This window comes from Protopterus annectens, chromosome 13.part0, assembly GCF_019279795.1.
Source record: "Protopterus annectens isolate FY-2018-M chromosome 13.part0, PAN1.0, whole genome shotgun sequence".
Classification (NCBI taxonomy): Eukaryota; Metazoa; Chordata; order Ceratodontiformes; family Protopteridae; genus Protopterus; species Protopterus annectens.
Window position 1 is genome coordinate 402300041 of NC_056747.1, and position 15025 is coordinate 402315065.

General features: G+C 41.9%; 1 protein-coding gene across 2 annotated transcripts in view; it reads right to left on the reverse strand.

The window, feature by feature from the left end:
• CUX1 (cut like homeobox 1) overlaps nucleotides 1–15025 on the reverse strand; it is a 3879009-nt gene that overhangs the window by 1363158 nt on the left and 2500826 nt on the right. The gene's annotated exons all lie outside the window — the stretch shown is intronic.

Consider the following 15025-nt stretch of genomic DNA (forward strand, 5'->3'; position numbering starts at 1 on the left):
AACAGACAATAAGAGGAAACATGCACTTTTTTGATGTAAGCACAAGGAAAGGCAAATAAATAATTCAAATAAAAATTCAAGATAGCAGCAGCAGTAAGGAAAGGGAGGAGCCTATTAAGCTCAATTTACAGCAGTGGTAGGAAGCTTAAAATCACCAGGTTTAGAAAGAGGACAAACAAATGTGACAGCGGGTGGGGAAAACCTAGCACTGAATTGCTAGCAGTGCTATTCCTTATGCAGGCTTGAAATCCTTCAGACAAAGACAAAGGTCCAGAATTTCATTTTGCATTCAAGTACCACTCGAGACAATGCAAATTAACCAATCAAAAAATGTGAAATATAAGCCTAGATAATTTAAGTGTCTGTCTCTTACATAGAATAAAATCACCAGACCAAGATTTCCTAAAACAGAAAACAAAATGGAGCAGGTAAGACAGAAAGCAGCTCTGCCAGTCAAAGAAAAAATATAGGTTTACTTCCTCACCCAGCAGGGTATCAAAATCACCATCAGCACTATACCTTATGCAGGCCTGACATCCTTCAAGGAAAAAGGCCCAGAATTTCACTTTGTATTTAAGCATCACTCAGGAGGCAATCCAAATTAACCAATGAAAAATGCGCTCATTTATTTTCCAAATTTGTCTCCTGCAGCATTACTATTCACACTATGCATCTCGCAATATAATTCAATGCTTGTTCCTTTTTGTCTATACCGGTAAGGCCATTTACATTCCAAGATATAATGGACAGGGTAGCCATTATGATAAAAAGCTAATGTTTCCACTTATTATACATGACAGTGTTTTGAATGTATTTACAACTTTTGCCTATCATACACATGTTAAAGTTTGGCAGGCTGATCTTTTACACAGTTGTTTCTTCTCATCTTCATTTGACCCTATGTCACATTTCTCAAGACGTTTTATTTTAATTAAAAATCTCAAACAAAAACACTAAGTACATTCTCAGAACCCTAACCCCCATTACCTTAAAACAAACACACAAAACTATGTACATTTATAGTAAATGAAGTTTAACCCTCCAACTAGAGACAACTGCCCCAAATCAACAAGTTGCATCCGTAGGTATTAATCACATCTAAAATTAACATTACCCATGCTAAAAGCACATTATGGCATGTGATCCTATTTACACTGATTGCTGTCTGCTCTTTTAGCTATATTCCCTGCCCAGGTGTGAAAAACAGCTTTTATGCTTTCAGAAAACATTAACTTTCACCTCTAAGAAAACGTACACTGGATACCTTTAAATAAAACTAAATTCTGAACTTTTTAATCTTCTTCTTCTTCTTTCAGCTTTTCCCGGTTAGGGGTCGCCACAGTGGATCACCTGTCCACTCATAATTGGCAGTGGAGTTTTTACAGTGTCGAGTTGCCACCCCGGCGCCCAACCTTCCACAGAAGGTGCACACACACACACTCACACCTAGGGCCAATTTAGATTGTCCAATCCACCTACAGCATGTCTTTGGGATGTGGGAGGAAACCGGAGCACCCGGAAGAAACCCACGCGACCACAGGGAGGACATGCACCCCAGCCAAGGATCGAACCAGGGAACCTCTTGCTGTGAGGTGACAACTCTAACCACTGCACCACCGTGGCCGCCCAAATTCTGAACTTTTTAATAAATTAATTTAAAATATTCAGGCTGCTGGGGAGACAACTTTCTCTTATTCACTTCCCACAATTTCAAACATTTTCACTGAACTGCTTGCCATTGTACCTTTAAATTATGCACTTCCCTAAGAAAAAATGCTCAGAACTATGAAGATTAATTGCTTGCACCTGCAGACAGCTTGCCTCCATGTAAAAGCAGTCATCAGTAGTAGTAATAAAAAAACAACTAACAACTTGCAAGATGCTTGAAGGAATCTTTCTAAATTTCACCTACAGCAGAATGTACCTGATCCCTCTGGAGAATGCCATCAGCAACAGACTTTGCCCGTCACTGAGAACACTTGCTAATGGAAAAAAATCAAGCTAACATCTTTGCATATGAAAGATGATTAGTAATTCTCACATGTTCATAACTTTAACTTATTTTTCACACCTGTTTTACTTACCAAAAAATTGTTCATAACTTAAGCAAACATAAAAAAAAGGAAATCATCTTAGTTCTACATACAATTTAATCAGTACACTTTTACACCCTATCCAGCAGCCATGATCATAGCATTATAATAACTTAAATTTGATTCTGTTCAGTCTGTCATCTATTGTTTATAATGTAAAATTTATATTTCTTACAGCTATAACAAACTTGTTTACTTTAATATCTTTTATAGATACAACAGTCACTGAAAAGACTACCCACCACACATTTATGTATCCTGACTGCACATTACACAGAACTGCTTTACAATATAACATGCAGCTTATATCACGAAATGTTTTATACAAATACTAACAACAACATTTTTTACTTACAGTTACTTTTTTCCCCTTTAGAGTCCTTAACATTAATGACATAATGTGGGGTACATGCATTACAGTCCACCCACAAATTTAACAAAGTCGGTAAAATTCCAGTCTTTTCTCAGCCACTTTTATTTGCAAAGACATATTTCACAAATGTGACTGATCCTTCATAATCTCAACTATTTACTACTTTCAGTTTTGTTAGTTTTTTTTCCTGATCAACTCCATCTTCCCAACACTAGACTCTAAGTTCATGTCAAAGACATTCCTGATTCTTCTAGGCAATTTATGTGCTTTTTTCTCTCTCAAGCATTTTCCTTGGGAACACTGGAAGAAGTTTCATTAGCAAAGTATCTCTAAGAGTTTTATTGTCAGAAGAATGAGAAGCAGAGTCCCCCTTCTGCTTGCTGGCTCACTTTTTGTTGGATAAACTTCATTATTCCCTCCTTAGCCTGTTATGTATCAAAAAATGTCTGATCCTACAGGAAAATATACTCTGAAGACAGATGGATACAGCAGCTTGACTCTCTCACCTGCCTCTCAACATTTCATCATCACTGGGATAAATCTGCTTCTCTTCTGCCTGGTGTACAGTAAATGGTCATTTTCCACAAACATTCTGCTGTCTCCAATTTTTAATACTTTTCCTTTCTGAAACAGTTCTGTCATGGTCAACTCTTTCTGCTAGTATGACTGTATCTTTACTAATATGGGTCCTGTCTGCTTTCTTATTGCAAGATTTGAAACATACACTTCACTAATATGGGTCCTGTCTGCTTTCTTATTGCAAGATTTGAAACATACACTTCATGTGCCCTTTCGTTTAACAAATCCTGATGTGGAATACTAGTCCAATTGGTTATGTGTGTGCTTTTACACAACTAATGCAGTGAGTTCCTCCCAGTTTATCTGGTGCAGAAGAAAATACCAGGTTTTCTGCGTGCTCTGTCTTCTAACTCTATTTTTGGAAACAACTCTTCTCGGAAAGCCTCATACTTGGCCAGCTTTTTCTTCATTTCAACCTCTGATTTTTTTCATTTAATCAGTTCATCTGAACAGCTGATTAAAGCTTCTACTTTTCCAGCCTTTTTTTATTTGAGATGATATAGTCATTCAGCATTTCATTTATTTAGTCACACCTGAGTGCATTTGATTTACTTTTTTCATCTAAATTACTAGATGCTATCTCTTGAACCAAAGCCGAAGCTCAAACTGCTTTTTTGGTGTACAGCTGCAGAATACTTCCCGGAGAATGTTTTAATTTCACTTTTTCTGGTTGATTTTCTTTCAGGCTCTCCATTTTTTTTCTTTGTTGTTCTTTGTTGATATCTAGCCAGTGTATTTACTAGCTGGTAACTGAATTTTACACACAAAAAAACTGCAATGGCACACTTTTTTTTTTTTTCTCAGTTTTTACTTTCACACTGGGAGAGCTGAAATAAATCTGCTGATTAGTGTCCAGCCTTCATAAAAGTCTCAAAACTATTAAGTCAACTAAAGAAGCTGAAGGCTGAGGTACAGTAGCCCCTAATCCAAGTATATTCTGTGAGGAATTCCTGTGGTAACTGCCCTTGGACATTTTCAAGAGAAACAAGAATCACTACTGCCTGGTTCAAAAGGGATTTATCAAATAATTTCTGTGGAGTCCTGCAGTTTTAGAACAACTTTGGTTACTACAAGAAAGAGTGGAAAAAATACAAGGACATTCCCATCCATGGGAATGAAAAGGCCTCTGTCTCTGAGGTCTGTGTGCATGGAGCCTCAGAACAGAATTTTCTTAACTGTCTGTTGTGACTGGTGGTGAAAAGATCAACCTGAAGAGTTCTCTAAAGAAATAATTCCTGGAAGACTCTAGGTTCAAGTCTGTCCCGGTCCTGCTCAGCTTATTTGCAATTATGTTTTACTCTGATGGAATGCAGCCAACATGGCGGGACAGATGGAATTGAGTTGTGAGATCCCAGGCTACCACAGCTAGTCTGCAAACGGGGTAGGAGCTGGTCAGCTCCTGTTTATGTATCACATCACTGTGGTGCAATCTGTGACTACTAGTAGAGAGCCTTGAGTCTAAAGATGGTTCAGAAATTAAGGAGCATTCATTTCCTTGACATTTATGTATTTTAATTTGTCTTACTTTTTTCAGAGGCTCTGTACTTTCACTCCCTTGGATACAGCTCCCCAAGCAGTCTGATGCATTTGTGGTTACATGCTGAGTAGGGGCTGGAAGGGAGAAAAGAAAAACCTGACTTATCCACCAGAATAACTCCTTTTTCACAAACTGCAGTAGTAAAATCTGAAATGAAAGAGGGTCCCAGTGCTGAGTCCAAACTGATTCGAAAAGACACTACAACTTCCTCATGTAAAGTCTATCCAAATGGATTGTGAGAATAGTATAGACCATAAAACCTAGAATTCTGAGAGATTCCCTGATTTACAAATATATAAAAACTGCTCTTTGTAGCATTACACTTTATCTTGAAGAAGAAGGGTCATCATCATGATAGACGCCTCCAGTAGACATCTTAGAAATATGATCCCAGAAAACCAAGGCAAAAAAAAAGGTTTATTTCCCAAGCCAGACATTCCTGACAGCCTGTGAAAGAACCTGAAGAATAAGGCAATAGTCTAAATATAGAAAAATGTGAATGGCCTGCAACCTGCAATGAGCTGTTACAGGGGACTGACACTATGTAAGCACTCGTAGTGGGAAAGAAAGAAAACTTGTAAGCACTCAGAGTGGGAAAGTAAGAAAACTGAAAATGCATACCAGACAGAAAAGTGCAAAAAAACTGAAATCTTTTCAAGATTTGAATTTGATGAGCATCTTTTAAATCAAAGGTTACTAGAAAGGAGAAACAGCTAATAAATTATAGTATCCTTGCTGAAACTCAAAAATTTCTTTTTGTTCTCATGGAAACAATTCCTTCATTTTAGCAACGGTATCAGAAAAGGACAACTCTTCAGGTGTGGAATTTGAATAATAATTTTTCTCAGAGTCTCCATTCTGTGGAGTGAGAACTTAAAAAACACAGTCCAAGTCTAGTTCCTATCCCTCATACTGGGAATCAGTAGTGACGGAGAAGAAAATAAAGTTGTGTAAAATCTTACCACAATAATAAATGTCCTTCTCTTCACTGTTGTTGTAGTACTCCTTATGCAAGAAACATCCTGCTATGGACAGCCCAGCATCCAGCCAGTATACCAAAGCCTTTCAAACTTATAGATGTTGTACATCACACTTATGAATCCCACTCAAGGCACAGGGCATAAAGGTGACATACACACCTCGAAAATGAAAAGCCCCAGGAGGAAAGGAATATCCCTATGCACCATGAGGAACATGTGCATCCAGAAGGAGAAAAGGAAAAAAAATCTCTGACCAGGAAGGCAAGAAGAATATGGCAGAGCAGAAAGGGGAGTAGGGAGGGTAATGAATACTGCAACAGTGAAGAGAAGGACATCTACTGTAATGGTAAGATTTTACACAACTGTGCCATGTCCTTCCATATCACTGCTATAGTATTATTTACATAAGGGAGAGTACAAAAGCTCAAGAGGAAACCTGGGAAGAGGATGGCAAAGAATAGCCCTCTGGAAACCCATGCAGGATAGCTTGGGCAAAGTTAGCTCTTGTTCTGGAAACAACAAACTTGTAATGTTTAGTGAAGGTATGGCCAAAAGTTCAAATTAGCAGCCTCAAGGATGGAACTGGTGTCCAGTCCTTTGAAAAAAGCACCAGGGAATGCAACAGCTCTAGTAGAATGAGCCTTTACAGAGGCAGAAAAACATTTACTATAAAGACAGCAACAAAAAGGAAATGGCCTTGAAAATCCAGGAATAAATAATTTGTTTAAAAACTGCCAAATTCAATGACCTGGGATGAAAGGAAACAAAAAGTTGCTTAGACTTAAGAATGGCCTTAGCCTTATCCAAATAATATCTGAGCTGCCTATGCAAATCCAATGTGTGAAGGACCTTCTTTCTCACTAGCAGACTGCAGAAAAGGAAAAAAGGAGGGCAAATTAATAGGCTGATTAAGGAACATCTCATTGACCACCTTGGACATAAAGGAAGAATTAATACAAAGAGGCAATTTGTCCCTATGAAAAAAACTAGGAAAGGAGGAACAGACATAAGATCCTGGAGTTCAGAAACTCTCTTTGAAGTAAGGACCAAAAGAACAGTAGTCTTCCAAGTACATCATTGCAAGGAAGCTGAAGCCTCAGGATCAAAAGGAGTCTCAGTAAATTTTTGAAGCACAAAATTGAGGTCCCAGGAAGGTGGAATAGGCTTCCTGGGAAGCCTGATATGAAGGATGCCGTTAAGAAATTGTTTGACCTCAAACCTAGAGGCAAGATGAGGAGTCAAGGGCAGACGAGCAGAAATAGGTGAAAGGTGAGAGCCTTAACTGAAGAATATGCCAACCCAGCATGGAGCAATTCACACAAATAAGAGACAACCAACCAGAATGATCCCCACTGAAAAAGGATCCTGGTTATGAGAAAGGTACCAGACAGAAAATCTCTTCCACTTGGACATATATGAGTTCCTGGTAGTGGGTTTTCTGGCCACTGGTAGATCCCTAAGCACATCTTCAGAAAAAAGGTGATTAAAAGGGATCAAAACCATACCAAACACAGTGTCAGCTGAAGAGTGGACAACTAAGGATGGATCAGAGACCCCCTCCCCTATCTTGTGTAAGAATGTCCACTCTGTGAGTTAACTTGTGGTGACTGTTCCTGGCTGAGCGAAGAAGGGGGAATCAATGCTGTCTGGGCCAAAAGGGCATCACCAGCAAGATTTTAGGGGAATCTTGCTTGATCTCAAGCAGGACCCTCAGAATCAGAGAAAGGGGAGGGAAAGCATAGAGAAACATCCCCTTCCAATGAAACGATACAGCATCCAGCTTCCAAGCAAGAGGGCTTGGGACTCTGGCACAGAAAAGAGGAAGGTGTCTGTTCAGAGGGGAGACAAAAAGATCTACCTGTGGAATACCACACCGATGGACAATATCCAGAAACACATCTCAATGAAGCATCCATTCGTGAGCCTGCATACTGGACTCTGCCACTATATTTTGCTCTGAAGGAATGTAAACAGCCTAAAGAATTCCTCAATACTGGACAGCTAGATCCCAGACCTGAAAAGCAAGTCTGCAAAGAAGGTAGGACCGTGTCTCCCCTTGTTGATACACTACATCACAGTGGTATCGTCTGTGAAGACTTTGAGAGGCCTGGAAAGAAGAGACAATGAAAAGCTTGAAGAGCTAAAAAGGGAGCTCTCACCTTCTTTCTGTTGATGTGATCTGACCTCTGGTGGGGAGGTCAGTGACCCCAGACCCTGATGGAACCAAAGGAGGCCCCCACCCCTTTTCCAAAGCATCTGAAAAGAGGTCCAGACATGGGATTGGAGGTTGAAAAGGAAGTTCTGAGTTCAGAGAAAGCTGATGAATCCACCACTGAAGCTTGAGCTTGAGGTATGGGAGGAAAGGAAAAAGGAAATCCAGTGGATGAAAGTGTTGAAGGCACACTGACTTGAAGAAAGTACAGTTGTGTACACTTACCATAAATGAAGATGTTCGAGTGTATTCACTGTTGCAGTCATCACATTTGGGTTATCTGCTTGCAGTAGCCCTCAGTCGGCCTGATTATCAAAGTCTTGGGTCCTGCATCGGTTGCTGTCTCATCTTCCATGACATCAGATAGTCAGGGGTATAAAGCATCCAGCCAACACCATTACATCAGTTTTTCTTGCCCCAGATGTCAGGTGCCCCCTACTGGGAAGCAATTATATATATATATATATATATATATATACACACACACACACACACACACACACACACACACACACACACACACACACACACACACACACACACAAGGTTATACCTCCAACAAAAAAGCTAATACACCAAAAGGCTTTTAAGCATAGTAAAGGAGAGTAGAGGTATAGCCAAAAGAAGTCAGGGGACTGGAGGGAGGGTAAACAGGACTGCAACAGTGAATACACTCAAACATCTACATTTATGGTAAGTGTACACAACTGTACTATGCTCTTTGTGTTTCACTGTTGCAGTCATAACATTTGGGTAGATTCCCAAAGCTAAGGATGGGAGGAGGAATTCAGACAGCATTAGGACCAGCTATAAGGCCCTGCAGGACTGCAGTGGCAAAGCCAGCTCTGGATTTAGAGAAAATTGTCAAATGGTAATGGTTGGTGAAAGTATGTACAGAACTCCAGGTGGCAGCTTCTAGGATGTCTCTGGTAGGGACATCTCTGAGAAAGGCTGTAGAGGTAGATGCAGCCCTGGTTGAATGGGGTCTAATCCCCTGTGGGATAGGTTTTCCATGGTGCTTATAGCAGAAATGAATGTAATGGCCTATCCACTTAGAAATGGTTTGCTTTGAAACAGCTTTCCCCTCTGCCCCTGCAGCAAATGCCACCAGCAGTTGTTCAGATTTCTTCTGAGGTTTAGTCCTGTCCAAATAAAATCTAATTTCTCTGTGCACATCTAAGGAGTGCAGTATCCATTCCCCTTTGTTCTGTGGATTAGAAAAGAAGGTTGGCAAATGAATGGATTGATTAAGAGCTACACTGGATACCACCTTGGGCATGAAGGAGAGACTGGTCCTGAGGGACACCCTGTCTGCATGAAAGATGATGAAAGGCTCCACTGCCATAAGGGCCTGTAATTCAGATACCCTTCTTGCTGAAGTGACAGCTAAAAGGAAAGCTGTTTTCCAAGAAAGGAATTTTAACTCTGCACTTGCAGCTGGCTCAAAAGGAGGAAGAGTGAGTTTTTCCAATACAAAGTTAAGGTCCCTGGCTGGAGTAGGGGTCCTCCTGGGTGGTCTTAAGTTGTTGGCCCCTCTGAGGAACTGCTTGAGCAGTGGATGAGAAAAGAGGGGTGGTTCTGTGTTGTAATGATCTGAAATGGCTGAGGCGTGAATTTTGATGGAGGAAAAGGAAAGGGCCTTGTGAAGCATCTCAGTTAAGTATTGAAGAATCTGAGGTAACTTGGGCGCTGCTGTGGCCATCCCTTGAGTTTGGTTCCAGGCAAAGAATCTTTTCCATTTTTCAGCATAGGATTTTCTAGTACTAGGCCTCCTTGCCTCCAAAAATGACATCCAACACTTGTTTACTGAGGGATGGTAACGGAGAGATTAGGTAATTAGCCAGGCTGCCAGGTTCAGGGTGTGAAGCTGCGGGTGCAGAATCTGGCTCTCCTGCTGAGACAGCAGGGAAGGGGTCCGAGGCAGGTGCCATGGGGCTAGCAGTGCACACTGCGCAAGAGGGGGTACCAGTGTTGGCGTGGTCAGTCTGGTGCAATCAGTATCATCCTTGGTTTGTCCTGTTTGATTTTTAGTAGAACTTTGGAGAGGAGAGGCAGAGGAGGAAAGGCATAAACTGATAGATTTTTCCAGCTGAAGGACAGAGCATCCACTTTCCAAGCTTGTTTGTGGGGAGTCCTTCTGCAGAATTTTTCCAATTGGTAGTTCTGGGGGAGGCAAACAGGTCTATATCTGGGCTCATTTGTTTATCAACATGTTGAAAGTCTTTGGTTCCAGTTTCCACTTGTGTAGGTCCATGAGATTTCTGCTTAGTTTGTCTGCCAGTGTATTTAGTTTTCCTGGCAGGAATTGTAGATGCACTTGGCAGCTCAAGGCGGTGTTCCACAGAGCCATGGCTAAACTGCAGAGAGGGTAAGAATAGGTACCCCCCTGCTTGTTTATGTACCACATAACAGTGGTGTTGTCCATCTTTACTAATAATTGTCCTGGAAGAATGTGGCCCTTGAAGGCTGTCAGAGCATTCTGTACAGCTAACATTTCTTTTTGATTGACATGCAGGTCCATTTGACTTGGGTTCCATTTGCCCTGAATGCACTTCCCTGCCAGTTGAGCCCCCCATGCATAGTCTGATGTGTCTGTTACGGTTTGGGCGGCAGGGGGCAGAGTGAATGGTAGTCCCTTGTTTTGGTGGCAGGCCTCTGCCCACCAAAGGAATTCTAACCGTAGGCAAGGTATGATAGGAATCATTGCTTCTAGATCCTGAGAATGTTAACACCATAGGCTTTTTGGATACCATTGTAGTTTCCTCATATGCAGTCTTGCATATGGAATGAGTAGAATGCAGGAGGCCATGAACCCCAAGGCTTGCAGTATTTGCCTTGCAGATAGCAGGGTTTTTGTGGCCACTAGTTTGAAGTAAGTTGTCAAATGAATTTGTTTCTCTGGCATGAGGAAAGTCATCTGGGAAGTTGTGTTCAAGCTTGCTCCCAGGAATATAATTTGTTGACAGGGTAACAGATGTGATTTCTTTTCGTTTATGGTGTACCCCAGACAAGTTAGCAACTTTTGCACAAATGCCAGATGATTCAAAAGTATGTCCTGGCTTTCTGCCCGAATTAGACAATTGTCCAGGTATGGGTATATTTGAATATTTCTTTGCCTGCAAAATGCAATAACTGGAGCTAGGCACTTTGTGAATACCCTGGGCGCAGTAGATAAGCCAAAGGGCAGTGCAGAGAACTGATAGTGCATGAGGACTGCTTTGAAGCGCAAGTATCTTCTGCAAGATTTCCCTGATTGGGATGTGCAGGTAGGCTTCCTTTAAATCCAGTGTTGCCAACCAGGCATCTTTGCCTAGCATAGGAAGCAACAGAAGAGTTAGCATCTTGAACTTTGGAATCACCAAAAAGGTGTTTAAGATAGAAAGGTCCAGGATAGGATGCCATCAGCTGTCTTTTCTGGGTACCAGGAAAAGTCTTGAGTAGAAACCTTGTCCCTTGTCCTCTTCTGGTACAGTCTGAATAGCCTTTATGCTTAAGAGAGAGAGTACTTGCTTTTGAGCCTCTGCCCACTGATCTGATGGTAGATCTGGCCAACCGTTTGGGGTTGGTGACATGTGGAAGTGAAATCTGTATCCTTGGGAAACTATATTTAAAACCCATTTGTCCTGGGTAATGAGTTCCCAGTTTTTTGCTTGGAGAGCAATCTTTCCCCCCTAAAGGAGCAGTCAGTTGAGAAGTGCTTGGAAGTTTTAAGGTTAAGTCATTGAGACAGTTTACCATAGGGGGGAGTCTTACTACTCCCTTATTTGGAAGTGGGAGCCCCCCACTGCTTAGTCCTGTGCGTTACCTGGGACTGAAGCCTGGGTGTTCTACTGGTTCTAGGTTAGGACTGAGAAAGCCGGGAAGAAGCAGGAAAGGACCAATTCTTAAAGGGCCAATGCCTACTAAATCTTGGAGGTTGTACTTTTAGGAAATCTTTAACAGTTTGCACAGATTTAGCTTTTCCCTCCATCTTTTTAAGAACAACTTCTGCTTTGTTGCTAAACAGGCTGTCCTCATTTAAGGGAGCATCCAGTAATTTAGCTTTAACATGATCTGGCAAGTATTGCTCCTTAAGCCAAGCATGCCTTCTAAGTACAGACCCAGTGACAGCAGCCCTGCAAGATGCCGCTAGTGAATCAAAACTACATTGCAAAGTATGTTTTCCAACCTGTTCAGCAGAATGCATTAAATCCTGTAAATCCTTATTTTCAGCACAGTCAGGAATCAACATAATTTTCTGTTTAAGCAATCCAGTAATATGCTGCTGATACTTTAACATATGAAACTGGCAATTTAAGGCCCTAATAGCCAAGGTTGCAGAAGTGTATACCTTCTTTCCCCATCTATCCAACGCCCAGGAGTCTCTATCAGAGGGGGTAGGATTCTTGGCAGTAGTAGCCTTAATGCCCTTGGGTCCCTGAGAAATGGTCTCTGGATCCGCAGTAGGATTTTTAAAAAGGAACATGTGAGAGTCAGGAACCCTGTAATATCTATCAGGTTTTCTGGGAGCAGGAGGTAAAGAGTCAGGGGCCAAGCTAGACTCCGAAAAGGCATTATCAACAATGTCAAGTATAAGAGGAATAGCTAAAGGCCTGTGCTGGGGCAGGAGTAAGAAATCCCCAAGTCTCTTTTTAGAATCAGTGTAATCCTGGCTTTCCCAAAGAAAATGTTCCCTAAGACTATGCAAAATTTCACCAAAAGAGAAATCGTCTGTGGGGGAAGCAGAGGGAATACAGTCCTCTGCATCAGAATCCTCACAGGTAGATAAGGGTAAATCCTGGTCAACAGAGGAAACAGAAATTTCAGAATCCTGGTCAGAAGTATCATAAGCAACTTCAGTCATAGGTCTCTTAGAGGGGGAAGGCTGGCTTCCCCTGATTAAAGTAATAAGGTCTTCAGCCATTCTTATCATTTGTTTTTTAGGCATAGAGGCTTGACCATGCGGTCTGGGCGTCGGTTTTCTAGGCATGGTTCGAGACTTAGGCCTTGAAGAAGAAGATGGCGTCTGTTTAATATGCAAGTCAGTAGGCCCGAATACACCCTCAGAAGCCGGTGCCTGCACAGCGGCTCCGGACCCATCCAAGGTAGAGACATCCGCAGGTTCCACAGTTGAAGCATCTCACGGCATACCGGACTCCGAATGGGTCTCAGTAGAGGCTTGCGAATCTGAAGTAGTGGGTATCAGGGGCTGCAAAAGCACCTCACTGAGTACTAGCGAACTGGCGACTGGCTTAGGAGAAGTGTCGTTGGCAGCTTTGGACCTAGGCAGCCTGTCTCTGTCTTTATCTTTGCGTTTTTTCAGAATGTCGGTAGTCGGATGTCTAACCAAAGACATATCTGGATAATTGAACCGAGTACCAAAATATTTAGAAGCGTAAATATACCGCTGACGAATAGTTCGTTGCTTAAATAAGGCACAAAACCGACAGCGAGGTACGTCGTGGTCAGGGCCTAGGCAAGGAATACAGTATGAATGAAAATCTTTATGAGGTATTTGCTTTCCACAGGAAATACAATTATTGACTTTTACTGACATCAGTTTAGAGCAAGAAAAAGTTTCCCCAACGGGGTACTTAGCTTTAGTTGAAGACTTTGGTTCTGAAACTCGAAAATTTCAGGAATCGGCCGACCGGCACTTGCGAACTGCTTCTGCTTTGGGCACCGCACGGCAAGAAAGACTGATGTAATGGCATCGGCTGCATGCTTTATACCCCTGACTACCTGACGTCACAGAAGATGGGACAGCAACCGACGCAGGACCCAAGACTTTGATAATCAGGACAACTGAGGGCTACTGCAAGCAGATAACCCAAATGTGATGAATGCAACAGTGAAACACGAAGAACATCCACTGTAGTTTTTTGATAAGTAGTCTGCCTAGAGGCAGCATATGAATGGTGGAGCCCATGAATCCTAGAACCTTGAGAAAATACTCGGCTGTGGCAGAAGCCAGAGGAAGAAGACAATGAAAAAAGGTGATCAGAGAAAGGGCCTTGGGTGGAGGCAGGGGTGCCAGCATAGGAATGATCTGGATCCTGCAACAGAGAAAAACATGATCCTGCAAAGGAGCCAGGACTGATTTCTGAAAGTTTATGGTAAACCCCAGGCTTTGTAATAAACAAACAGTAATCTGGATTTGCTGAAGCAGGACCTCAGGAGACAAAGCCTAAATGAGCAGGTTGTCTAAATAAGGAAAGCCATGAACGCCTCTCATCCTGCAAAAGGCACTGACAGAAGCAAGGAACTTAGTGAATACCCTTGGGGCAGTAAAAAGGCCAAAAGGCAAAGCAGAGAACTGAAAATGCAAGGAAGAAACAGAAACATAAAAACTTCCTGAAAAAGGGGATGTGAAGATAGGTATCCTTGAGATCCAGGGATATCAAAAATGCCTGGGGAGGAAGATGAGGGAAGATGGTTTAAAGGGATGACATCCAAAAGGAAGGGACCTTTAGAAAGATGTTGAGCTGAGAAAGGTCCAGAACAAGTCTCCAGGTGCCTTCCTTCCTGGGAACCCGAAACATCTGGCAATAAAACCATATCTCTTCCTGGGCAAGGGGTAAAACATGAAAGATGCCTCAAGCCAAAAGGGCTTGAAGCAGTTCTGTAAAGAAAGAAAGCTGTTCCTGAGGAGGCTGAGAGATGCCCAGAAAAGACGGAAGGTATTTCCACACCATGAAATATTTCTTGCGGATGATGGATAGAACCCAAGAGTCTTGAATGACCCTTAACCAACTGGGAAGAAAAAGGGAAAGATAAAGGGATAAGGGAAACTGGCCTAGGGAAAGGAGAAGTAAATGTCAGACAGAGCCTGCTTTATCCTGAAAAGGAGGCTTCTGAGTAGACAGTGGGAGTACATAACTAGAATCCTTTTTACCTTTACGAGGAGGGCGAAGCTGTCTGTGTACAAAAGCATATTTGGATGGATAATTCCTCTGAAATTTAGATACAGGAGACACAAAAATATGTTTCAATTCCTTCAAGGCCCTGCCTTTATCCTGGAGGGAATTAAAAAGCTTAGCAGCAGCAGCAAAACCAAAAAAAGGTTCTTATTATCAAGAGGAGCATCCAACAATTTAGCCTTAATATCATCAGGTAAGGGCTGGAGACGAAGCCAAGAGTAACATCTCATAACAAAACTAAATGCAGCAGCCCTAGAGGAAACAGAAACAGCATCATAACTACATTTAATACAGTGGCAAGCAACTTGAAAGGAAGAACACAAGAAAGAAAGGGCCAAGACCTTCCCTTCTG